This window comes from Panthera onca, chromosome C2, assembly GCF_046562875.1.
Source record: "Panthera onca isolate mPanOnc1 chromosome C2, mPanOnc1 haplotype 2, whole genome shotgun sequence".
In the NCBI taxonomy this organism is placed as follows: domain Eukaryota; kingdom Metazoa; phylum Chordata; class Mammalia; order Carnivora; family Felidae; genus Panthera; species Panthera onca.
In genome coordinates, this window is record NC_138347.1 from 150,263,803 (window position 1) to 150,275,817 (window position 12,015).

Consider the following 12,015-nt stretch of genomic DNA (forward strand, 5'->3'; position numbering starts at 1 on the left):
TCCCCAAGGGAATCCAGGGGGATGCTCGCCAGACGGAGCCACCCGTGAGGCCCTTCCTTGTGGGCCTGTGGTCACCCAGGCCTCTTCCATGCTTCCTGGAGACATGGAGGGGCAATTCCGGGACCTTCCGGGGCCACAGTCAAAGAACCGTGACCCGTTGGTGACCCTGGATTCAGCTAACGCCACATGTTGGGGCCTGCGGGGTCTCCTCAGGACCCCAAGAAGCTGGTGCAAAGCCGAGTCGTGACAGGCGAAGATACGTCGGCCTGGACAGAGCCCAGGTCTCCACTAGCCAGAGCGTTCCTTCTGGAAGCCCACGGTTGTTCCCCACAATCTCCTTCCTCTTTCCCTCAGCCACAATTTCCCTTCTGTCATTATTTTATTGTTTTGTAAAGAGATTGATGTGGAGCCAGACTCCATCAGCTACATTTAATTTGTGTTTTCTTCATGTGGAAAGTTGCCCTGGCTGTGTATCCTGGAGAATTCTGGGCTTGGTCCTTCTCAGGACCTGCTCCTGTCAACAGCCACTTTCTGCACTTCTGAAGGAGCAGAGCCTTCGCCCCTGAGCACCAATGTGCCAGGGTGAGTAGGCCTCAGGGTGTTGGCTGAATTTTCTGAAGCTCAAAGTCCCATATGACTAAACAAGGGAGAAGGGACTTGGGTCTCAGAACAGGGGAGTCCCACTCCCAGGCCACTGGGCATCCATCCCATCCAATCCCAGAGGGCATAATCGCTCCTGCCTGGTGTCAGGGGAAGTTTTAACTGACGTGAAACATCAGGTTGGTGTGAACAGCTCACAAATCACAACAGGAAGTACATTACACAGTTGGGAACAAGAGCTGTGGAAATTTTGTTCACAGAAAAAGGAGGGAGAATGTTACATCCTGCCAGTCATTTGTACCAAATGGTTAGTTTGATGTGGAATAATTAGCTAATTTATTTTTCTTTCAAGTTTCAAGTTTTGCATTTGTTTGGGCTCCATTTATTTGAATGTAACTCTTTTTAGCATAATGGCATGGTATGTACATATAAATGTGTCTGCCAGCCTGCAGTCTAGAAGGAGATCCTCCCCTCGGTGGTTTTGCTTTTATTCTGCAACCAGCAGGCCGCGATGTGTCCAACTGCGCCTTGTGATTGCTTGGTTTCCCTCCAGGACCTCATCACAGCCCTCCCCACGGAGGGAATATGATCCCTGAGCTTGGCTGGGGGACCTCCTCAGACACTGTCGATGCCATTTTCAACCAAACGTATTGACTTTGCTCTATTTTTTGCACAATGCTGCTTCATTTGGCGTTTCCTACAATGGGGTTTCCTAAATGGGGGGGGGGGTTGTTTACTCATTTATTTGTTTGTGTTTATTTAATTTCTCTTTCGGTTTGGGCTCTACCAAAAACCAAACCCTAGACCAGGACTTGGGTGCTTACGGTTTTTTGCAAGGTGATTCCAGGAAGTAACATAAGGAAATGGGGAGAGTGAGATGAGAAGAAGACAAGCCAATAAGTGGTGAGTTCTTAAAGCAAGTAAAATTTCTGTGGGCACCTGAGCAGTCGTTCTGGGGGGGGTCCCTATGGAACTGTGTAGAATACACCTCAAAAGAGGTGCATTTTTATACCGATCGCCAACCTCCTTTGATAGGGGGTCTGTCCTGGGGATGTCAATCTCCCCAACCCTCTGAGCTGTGCTTGTGTGGCCGGAGTAAGCTCTGGTGGCTTTGGAGAAGCTCCAAGGCAGGAAAACCCAGAAGCTCAGTAAGCCAGGTCACTGTTAAATGCAAGGATTAGCTCATCGTAGATGAACAAAAAGATGTGACGAAATTAGGCAATGAAGGGAATGAAAAACAACACGTTTCCCTCAGGTCTTTCTAGCAGGCAGTGGGAGGAGGGAACCTGATCAGTTATACAATTTATACTGTCCACGACACAAGTAAATCTTAGGCAAAATTAACCTTCCTCAATGGTCCTTGGAGCAAAGGCAGGGCACACAAAGGTGTCCGTGGTATCCCAATGGTGAACGCAGTGGCTGATCTTCTCTCTGTATGGTCTAATGGATGAAGAGTCCGCCCTCAAAAAAAGACAAAAAGCATAATACTCTTGAACAGATTGTTTGGACAGGATTCTTTCAATGAAGTGAGTGAAGCCCAGCGAACAGCGGCCTTGGTCGGCTCGTGTGCTTTGGAAGTCAGGAGTGGACTGAATTCAGCCAAAGCTGGATGCAGGGATTCACGTTTTCTCCATAATTCAGTCTCTGTCTACCAATTCCTTGGTGCTACTTTCCTCTGTATGGCTTCATTTTCCAGATGTTCTCCCTGTGGATGGAAAGGTGATCCTTGGCAGCTCGAGGCTTACATGGCCCTTGAGAAGTTTGCTCTCCCAGCATCGATATATGAAGTCTCACTAAAGCATTCTGATTGGCCCTGCTGGAGGCCCATGCGGGCCCCTTCAACATTTATTCACCGTATGAGGGCTATGATAGGGCTGGCCCTGACCGTGTGTCCACTTCTGCAGCCAGAAGACAGGCCCGTCTCTGTGATCCACAGACCCTTCCATCACAGGCATATGGGATGGAAAAAAGAAAGCCGAGCAGCCAATGCAGCAAATCCCCTGTACCCACTATAACTTCTCAGAGTCGGGGTTGACGTTAATATTCTAGGGGAGGGAATGACACGATACGGTTCCCACCGTGCATCGTGACTGGGGATGATTTTTTTAAGTGGCCCCAGGGATGTAAAAACAAACCTCCTGCTTGCTTAAGAAAATGGATGAAACTACCGTCTAGTAAGAAGAGGGGTCTGGCAGAGCTCTTGGTGCCCCGTGTATAGCCCTTTGATGTTACTGTTCCCATAATGTTGATAGCCCCTGCAATTGCGATTGTTCTCAGGGCTCTCACCGCAGGATTGTGTTTGACTTGTTCATGGGCACTGGAGGTAGTTAATGTCCCCAGGAGCATCCATCGACAAATTGGGAATTGGAAGATAAAAGCCCCATCTCAGTGACACCAAAGCGTGGTCTACACTGTTTCCTGGAGGACCCTGGTGTGATTATAGATGTCATCAATACTTCCTACCCTAGCTTCCTTCCATTCTCTCTCGCCTGCTCACCCCATACTGGTGCTTCCTGGGATCACCTCCTATAGACTGTTTGTATTAAAACCCTTGTTTCAGGATCTGCTTCCCGGGGAACCCAACATCAGCACACATACTCATTCGTTCTTCGTATTTCCAAGATCATTAATTTCTCTCCCCCACCCACTCCCCAGTCCTCCAAGATTAATAAGGTCTGCATTCCGAATTGACAGCTTTGTGCTGCCTATTTAGAGATGAACTAGGTTACCCAAAGGCAGGAAGAGGTCAAGATGATCCTTCTTAGATTGGAAATCGCCAGCAGGAGCAGATGCCTGAAAGACAGAAAGATAGACCGCCTTTAGCAAACATACCTCCCATTACAGCTCAAGGTCTTTTTCTGCTCGATGTCCAATTATAGCGGCAAGGCTTATTGCTACGCTTTAAACTGCTATCAGTTATTTTAGAGACAGCACAGCCAAAGAAAGAGTGGAGCCAGCCCTCAGCAAGGGTTTGCAACCTGGATTCCTAGCCGACAGACCAAATCGGCACTCCGTTACTGAAGGCACAGGGAACGGCGGATTTGTAATCATTTCCAATGGAGTCCAGACAGGTTATATTACAAGAATGAAGATAACTCCCCTGCCTGAAAAGTATGGATTTATTTCCAGGCATACCTCTGTCTGGTTGAAGAAGGACCTTCATTTAAATGTAACTGTGGGTTTTCAATGTGCTCCCGGAGAAAGAAAAATACTGAAGCGAACTGACATCCAGGACCTGGGGGAAGGTGTTCAGGGTGGGTCCTATGAACTGAAGGGCAGAAGGCGCACGAAGGGCAAGCAGTGGAAAAGGTAAAACGGAAACGGAAAGAGAGCAGGTAAACTGAGGATTGGACGACGAGATGTCTTACGGTGGGACGGGTAGGTTGCAGGAGCCTATGGGGAGCTCATGGGCCGACTAGAATAGTGCTGTCCCATGGCAGGTCTGTGATGGCAATGTCCTCTGCCTTGTCCCGTTCACCAGTGGCCATGGAACACTTAAAATGTGTTACCGGAGAACTGAATTTTGGATGTTACTTAATTATAATTAATTTAAATTTGAGCAGCCATATGCCTAGAGGCCATATTGAACAGCAGAGGACTAGAAGCTTGTCGTTTAATAAGGAGGGTTTGAAAACAGATTATTGTTCACTCTGAGATATATTAGGCCTGGTGAATCTCCGTGTAGCTGGAGAAGGGCAGATCGGAATTACTTGGAAGGCTTTTTTTTTTTTTTTTTTAATGTTTATTTACTTATTTTGAGAGAGAAAGAGAGAGAGCATGAGCTGGGGAGGGGCAGAGAGAGACGGAGGAGAGAGAATCCCAAGCAGGTTTCGCTGCTTGTCAGCGCAGAGCCTGACGCGGAGCTCGGTCCTGTGAATCGGGAGATCACCACCTGGGCCCAAATCAAAAGTTGGACACCTTAACCGACAGAGCCACTCAAGTGCCCCTGGAAGGCTTTCTCAAACAGCACACGCACACTATTATTCTGATAAGCGCCACCTCCCACCTCGGGGGGAAGGGCCCTGCCCAGTTCTGCAGTGAGCTTCCCTTTGGGAGTGTGTGTCACTCAAGGTGTTAGAGCAGCAAAACAAAGTTGAGAACTCTTGGCTTACTGGGCCAGAAAAATGGAAATTTTCCTACCTTTATTTGTCCCCCAGGGACTAGGAAGGACATCCTGCTTGTGCTGAAGGCCTACTGTGTGCTCAGCTCTCTGTGAGGCACACGGCTTATCACGGAAGGGGTGGGGAGGTAGGGAGGCGAGCCATCCAGTCCTGGCCAGACATTCATGAAGGTTCTCAAACGGACACTTGTGATTTAATGTTATTTACCAATCCAGGAACTCTTTCTGGAATGGCAGCATCTGTTTCGTTTTAGTTCCATGAGTTAATCTGATTTGGTAAATAGAAACACGGAAATTTTATCAAAATATCTGTGAACCTCAACTGGGCTTTTCTTCTCATCTTGGCCACACTTGGGTGATCTGGGCTGGGCTCACTCGGGTTCCTGCGGTCAGCTGGTGGATTGCTTGGAACTGACTTTGCTCCTTTGGCTGTGCTCTCTTGTATGTCTGAAAACTATGCTGGGATAACTGAGCCCACTCCGCCCCATGCTGTCCCTCATTCTCCTGTTGGCGAGCCTGGGCTTGTTCCCATGGCAGAAGCCAGGGGACCCCAGGGAGCAGGCGGAAGCCCCTAAGATCTCTTGGGATCTAGGTTTGAAACTCCCACATATTACTTCTGCCACATTGGATTAGTCAAAGAAAGTCACATGGCCAGCTCAGCTTTTAAGAGTAGGGAACTTTTCCAGTTCTTGACTGAAGGAGCAGCTAAGTCACATTGCACACGGACGTGGATACGAAGAGGGAAGTAATTGTGGATTATTTTTTTTGCAACAGTTTATACATAAGGCTCAGTGGAGCTCCTTGAGATGGGAGTCTAAGGTGATCTACGGGGGATGGTAATATTTGAAGTTTTAATAAGACATTTGTACTCAGAAGAGAGACAGATACCCTTGTGTAGAAATGTACAACTTAGCTGGGAAGGAAAGCAAGCACATGTGACAAACACATCGCCATTGACCCCACCTTCGTCAGGAGAGCACACATGGAAGGTTTTCTTGATAGAGGGGAGGGTTTAAGCCTCGCATTTCTTCCTGTCTCTTTTCTGAGCATGAGTACAAATTTAGATTTTTGCAAGACAGCTGGCTATGGTTTAGATTTTCCTAGACAACTTTGGAATAGAAAAAATTGATAATATATTTGGCAACGTAAGTCTCCTAAGGTCCTAGAGTCTTAGCTTTTGTTTATTTCCTGTTGTTATAATGACTTTTTGGTTGCTCCCATTTGCGTCATTTTATCTACGTGTTTGGGTGTTTGTTTGTTTTTGTTTTTTTTAATTTTCAACTCATCGGTGCTCTTTTTTGTATATTGCTTGGACGTAGATAGATAAACTAAAGCAATATTAAGAAAGTTGAGTAGGTATGGTAAAGTAAGGTAATGGTGCATACAAAGTTGAAAAGAACTTATGCTAATTCAATAAGCGATAGAAAGCTATGGGTGCTCAGTAGAAGTGACCAGCGGTCGGTGTCCTAGACACTCAGCACACTGTATCCCTCTGTGACCTCCAACTGCCGTCCCCAGCTGTGGAGTGGCGATCCCTTGCTTGGTTGGCTCACAGGCACTGTCTCTTCAATTTCTTACAGAGAAAGCATCTCTAAAACGTGGAGTTCCTTTGGGTGAGGCACCTTAAAGAAGCAGAAGGGAACAGCCCTGGCTTATCTCCAGGTTTTGAATGACATCAACTCTACCCAGATTACTGGGGAAACAGCAGAACCATTTCCTCAGCAGGGTTTGAGGGAATTTGTTTGGACAGATCCAGGAAATACAATTTGATAACTCAGGGTTTATCTCATCCTCCCCTGTCAAATTGGAACCTTTCCTAGAGCAAGAAATGCAGTCAAGAATTGCAGGGTGAGTTAAAATGTATAACTGCACAGGAAGGAATCATTGACTTCATTTCTCATTGGCTGTCAGGGAGCAGGTGCTCTGGGGCTAGACAAAGAAGAGAACAGAAGGCAGAGGAACCCCTTCTCAGTCCCTCCCCCATTGCGTTTGGGATCTGAGCTTACACGGAGTGAGGGAGACTCTCTCTCTGATATAGTCTACAAAAGTATTTTGTTTTTATGTCAGCTAGACCCTTGCTTTTAGGTAGGACCCATGAACCTACAGTAGCAGCATCACCCGGAAACTTGTTAGAAATGCAGATCTTGGACCCCACCCTACACCTGCTGAATCAGAATTCACCTTTAACAAGATGCTCTGGTGATGAGCATTCCACATTGAAGTTTGAGAAGCCCTGGTCTAGAGAAATCTCTTTGATAATCAGATGCAGAGACTATTCTAGATAGGGCTTGGCATTGACTCGGCTTTGAGTCACGGCACTGCCCATCATTAGCTCTATAACCTTGAACATCTTTTTTTTTTTTTTTGTTCTGGAAACTGACATAGGCAGTAGGATGCCTTAGTGAGCGAAAAATCGCCCTTCTGTTCAAGGAACTTATAATCAGGCAGTAAATGGATCATTGGAAGTCATCATCATGAGTTTCATGATAAGAGGAAAAGTCAAATGTTATGAGAACATAGATAAAAGGTATATAACCCAGTCTTAAAGGCAGAGATGGCTTCCCAGAAGTGATATTTAGACTGGTGAGCTTCAGTTAAGGAGCACGGTAGGGCGTGGCAAGGGGAAGTGATGCACATTTACCAAAGTGATGGGAACAGAAGCCACACTGATGGAGCTAAGGAACAAATGGGAGGTGAGGAAGCAGAAAGCGTTCATAGTCAAGCCTTTTTAAATGTTTCTCCTGAGGATTAGCTGGAGAGCACATGGGTTGCGGGAGGGTTTTTTCACAGGAAAGAAATTTGATTATGTACAAATACTGATGGAAATGGACCAGTGGAATGGAGAAGGGGTAAATGAAGGAGGAGACCCCAGAGACTGAAAGGGAAGAGACCCAGAACCCAGGGGTTGGGACCAGTCGCAGGCAGGAGAGGGGTTCCTTCCTTTTGACTAGAAGGAGAGAGAAGACAGAAGCAGATGTAGGCATGTTTGTAGTGTCAGTAAAAGGAAGTCAAAGGAATCCCTCTCAGATGCATTCCATCTTCTGTAGGGAGAAGCAAGTAAGAATACTTGCCAAGAGGGAACAAGTCTGAGGAGAGTAGAAAGAGATTGAAACAGAGGCTGTAAAAAAAAAAAAAAAAAAGAGGAAAGGGCTGTTTCAGGGCACACAGAGGTCTCTCTGGGCCCCTCTGATGACGGAGAACTTGCTGTGGCACCGGTTTGCACGGTAGGGGTGGTTTTCTTTAAAAGTGCTCTTCAGCATTAAGTATAGGCTGAGACACGGAGGCTGATATAAAGCTGGGGTTTTTTTTCCCCCAGGTGTGTGATGAAAAGACAATGACACAGGAGCTGACAATTCTGACAAGAATGTGACAGACCATGGTATGACAGAAATCAGTCATTCTCTTCCCTCCCACATCCCCTCTGGTGGGCACATTGGTTGTTATGGGTCCACTTGGGCCCCCAATTCATATAGGCTGAAGCCCTAACCCTCAGTATGACTCAGAATGTGACTGTATTTGGAGACAGGGCCTTTAAAGAGGGAACTAAGTTCAAATGGGGTCGTTAGGGTGGGCCCTAATTTAACATGGCAGATGTCCCGTGAGAAGATTAGGACACAGACAACAACACAGACAGAGGGTTGACCGTGTTAGGACAAAGCAAGAAGGTGGCCATCTGCAAACCAAGGAAAGAGGCCTCAGAAGAAACTCCAACTGTCAACACTTAGATCTCAGATCTCCAGCTTCCAGAACCGCAAGAAAATCGATTTCTGTTTAAGCCACCTGGCCCTAGCAGACTAAAACATGGCAATTATGTATTGTTTTATGCACTGGCTCATGCGGTCTTACCTCCCCCATTGGGCTGTTGGTGGGAGGCAAGGGTGGGCACCTGACCCCACTGACCCCTGACTACAGGCCAACCATCAAGCCGTGGTGTGCGAGTTGAGTCATCAGAACCTCTACTTTGGGAATTTGAACCAAAACACGTGGATATGTGGATGTCGTTTGTGTTTGAATGCCGGGGATCCCAATAGACCTGGGGCTAGAGTAGCCCTTGGGGGCCATGAACAAGTTAAGGGGATGGTAAAAGAAGTTGATCTGCAGACTGAGAAGCAAATAGGTAGGTAGAAAGAAGCCGCAGTGAGAAAATAGTACCTAAGATATGGAGAGAGCTGGAGTGGCCCTGACTCCTGAGATTTCAATCCCCACAGGCCTGGATTAGTTTCCAATCTTTGAACTCAATAAGACCTCTCTATAACTTTATAATAACTTTCCCTGGAGTGAGCACCCCCCTCCTTAGTTGGATGGGGAGGGACCCGAGGGAAAAGATGATTTACAGCAAGAAAGTGGAGAAATCAGGGACCTGAAGTTCCTAACTAGGTTGAGGAACAAGAGGGGTGGGGTGACTGGGTAACACGTTCCTTCTGTCAAACCTGCCAGTTCTGAACATCTGTGCGTGTCAATGGGCCATCGGCCCGTTATCAAACCAGTGTGCTATTCCTCACAAAGGTCTTGGTTACAGGACAAATGTCGTATTTCAAAAGAGGCAAACTGGAGAGATATTTTGGAATTAAGAGTACTCTGGTCTTGAAATCAGGCCAAGTAGACCACTGTCCCTCCTTCCTTTGTATACACAGCATTCACCTTGTCTGCACTTCCTGCCAATAATCCGGCTTCTAGGGAGTCTCTCTGGGTCCTCACGGTAACCACAGAGAGACCTCCGTCCTGCGTATGTGCTGCTTACGTGGAAAGGGGTGCAGCATCTGGAGGGGCATCCCTGCAGTATGGTCCATGTCAAATGCAAGGGTACGGTGGTTGGTTGAACCCTGTAGTCCAGGCCTCGGGGTGGTATGCCATTCCCAGCCCCTTGACCTTGCTGCCTGTGCTGTGTCCTCTCATGACATTAACCCCTTGCGCGTTACGCTTTCTGGCTCATTGAATACAACCTTGCTGTGTCACCAGATCGCAAGCTGCTTGAGGACAAGACACCTCTCACCGTCCTCGTGGCCCCTTTGGTGTGATCATAGGGCTTCGTTTGGAGTGTGTGCTCCACAAATATTCGTTGGCATAAAGTGGAATGCCCCCACAGCCGGCCAGGGAATATGGTTGTCTGACTCCTTACTGGGGACACAACAGTTGTCACGATGTCATTCTCTGCTCTCTGACTTGTTCCCTCGCCTCTGTTCCATGCATTCCTCTGGGATTTGGAAGAGCTAGAGGCACCCACCATTTGTGTGTCTGCTCTGAAACACGAAGGTACTTTGTAGTTATGAGGCAGTAACTTTGCCGTTGTTTTTATCGGAAATGGTGACAAGAAGGCAGTGATTGACTCTCAACTGCCGCCCCGGGATTTCATGATCGATGGCGTGGCCGCTTTTCCTGTCACCATCAAACGTCGCTTGGCCTTTCACTGTGGGAATTATGGGAGTCGGAAGGTGAAGAGGGGCACATCTGAGGCTACCTGGATTTATCAGTCTGGTTGTCCGGCAGGAAAAGGGTCAGGCTTCATGATCAGTGAGAGACTATTTCCCCCACGGCCCCTGCCATGTTCAGGTGGCTTCTCAATGTCGATATGGGATCTAGGCAGGTGCAGCAAGCCACAAATAGGATGTTGGCTGATTGGTAACGTTGAACTTCCACTTGGGAAAAAGATTAGCTATAGAGAATGCAATTACCTTTGGATCCCCCCGTTATGCAAATTTGTACAAAATCCCATGGGACTGGGCTGGTTTGTCTTCCTGTGAAAGAAAGGTTTGTCAGCAAAACAAACAGATGAAACAAAATTGCAGGTACAGTGTTCAGACATCTTAGGAAATCATTTCCCAAGCCCTTTAGCAAAGACTATATGTAAATCAATAATCAGCTGGAATATTTACTTATTAAAGCCGTTGGTTTTCAGCTTTCTTTTTATTTAGTTACTTTTTTAGACAGGGAAGTTTTTTTTCAGTCTTAGACAAAGCAGAAGAAAGGGGAGTTCTCTGAGGCGAAAGTGGGCTGTGGGACCGTGCACGCTCAAATGTCCTTTTCTATCTTATCCCTCTTTCAGGGCCGGCACTGGCCCCTCAAGCACCTCTGCAGAGACCCGGGATGCCAGGGAGGCCCATTTACAAGCCAGCAATTCAAAAGGTGAGACCTACATTTGGAGCTGTTTGATAAGCAGTTAAGAGTTACCGTGCATACTTTCCAGAAACGAGATTGCTTCTGAACACAGCATTCTCTAACTGTGGCTTTTCTTTCACCAGAGACTTGTTCTCATTCAAACAGCCTTTGCAATTAGCCTGGACAATCCTTTGGAGTTCTTCAAACAAAACAAGGGCGGAGGAAGGGAGGGAGAGAGAATAATTAGCGGGCATGCAGGTGATCCCGGGTCCTTGGAAGAGCGGCAAAGTGAAGGATCCGTGTCGGTGACAGGAAAGAAGGCAGCGAAGGAACGGGGCACGGCGTTAAGAGATTTCAAATGGTTGTTCCCAGGAGCCAATGCAAATACTTTTCCAACGGCAGTGTCCCGCATGCGTGTGGCATATACCTCCCGGAGGCTGTTCCACATTATGTGGTCCCAGGGCCAGTGATCGAAGTCCAGTATCGGCCCCCTAAGCCAGAGTGCCAGTCAGCATAGACCAGGGCCCTTGGTCTGGTTGCTGGCTGACAAATCAGAAAGGCCACTGTGAGGGGCAACCTGACCAGCACTCCCAAGCATCTGTCTGTGGCCGAAGTCCCCAGATCCTCTGAAGACTGCTCACCCTCTCCTCCTCACGGCACCATGTGGCTGCCATATTTTCCACGGATATATCCTGGAAGGTGGCTGGGGGGACTCCCAAGCAGACCGTGCATTGTCAGCGCAGAGCCTGATGCAGGGCTCAAACTCACAAAGAGTGAGATCATGATCTGAGCCAAGGTTGGCCACTTAAGTGGCTGAGCCACCCAGGTGCCCCCATATTCTGGAAATTTTTCTTGTCCACCAAAGCAGAGAGAATAGCATACTGAAATCCTATGGATGCATTACCTAGGCATCAACATTCAGCAACATTTTGCTCATCTTGTTTCATCTACATATCTATATCTGTTTTTGTTTTTTTTTTTTTTTTTTGCTAAGGTGTTTCAAAGTAAATCTCAGCTACACACACACACACATACACACACATACAAATAAGAACTTTTGTTTTTTAACATATCCATAGTGTATTATCACCAGCCCGGATTATCTAATAACCTTTGTTCACATTTTCCAGAATATCTCAAAAAAACTTTCACAACTGGTTGGATAACAGGGTCCAAACTGGGTCCACACATTGTTGTTT

At 47.2% G+C, this 12,015-nt stretch overlaps 1 long non-coding RNA gene across 1 annotated transcript in view; it reads left to right on the forward strand.

The window, feature by feature from the left end:
- LOC132682938 (uncharacterized) overlaps positions 1 to 10,843 on the forward strand; it is a 62,069-nt gene extending 51,226 nt beyond the window's left edge. Inside the window, exon 3 of the long non-coding RNA XR_009611943.3 lies at positions 10,764 to 10,843. This is a non-coding gene — a long non-coding RNA (uncharacterized LOC132682938). The remainder of the gene's footprint in view (positions 1 to 10,763) is intronic.
- Positions 10,844 to 12,015: the final 1,172 nt, after the last annotated feature.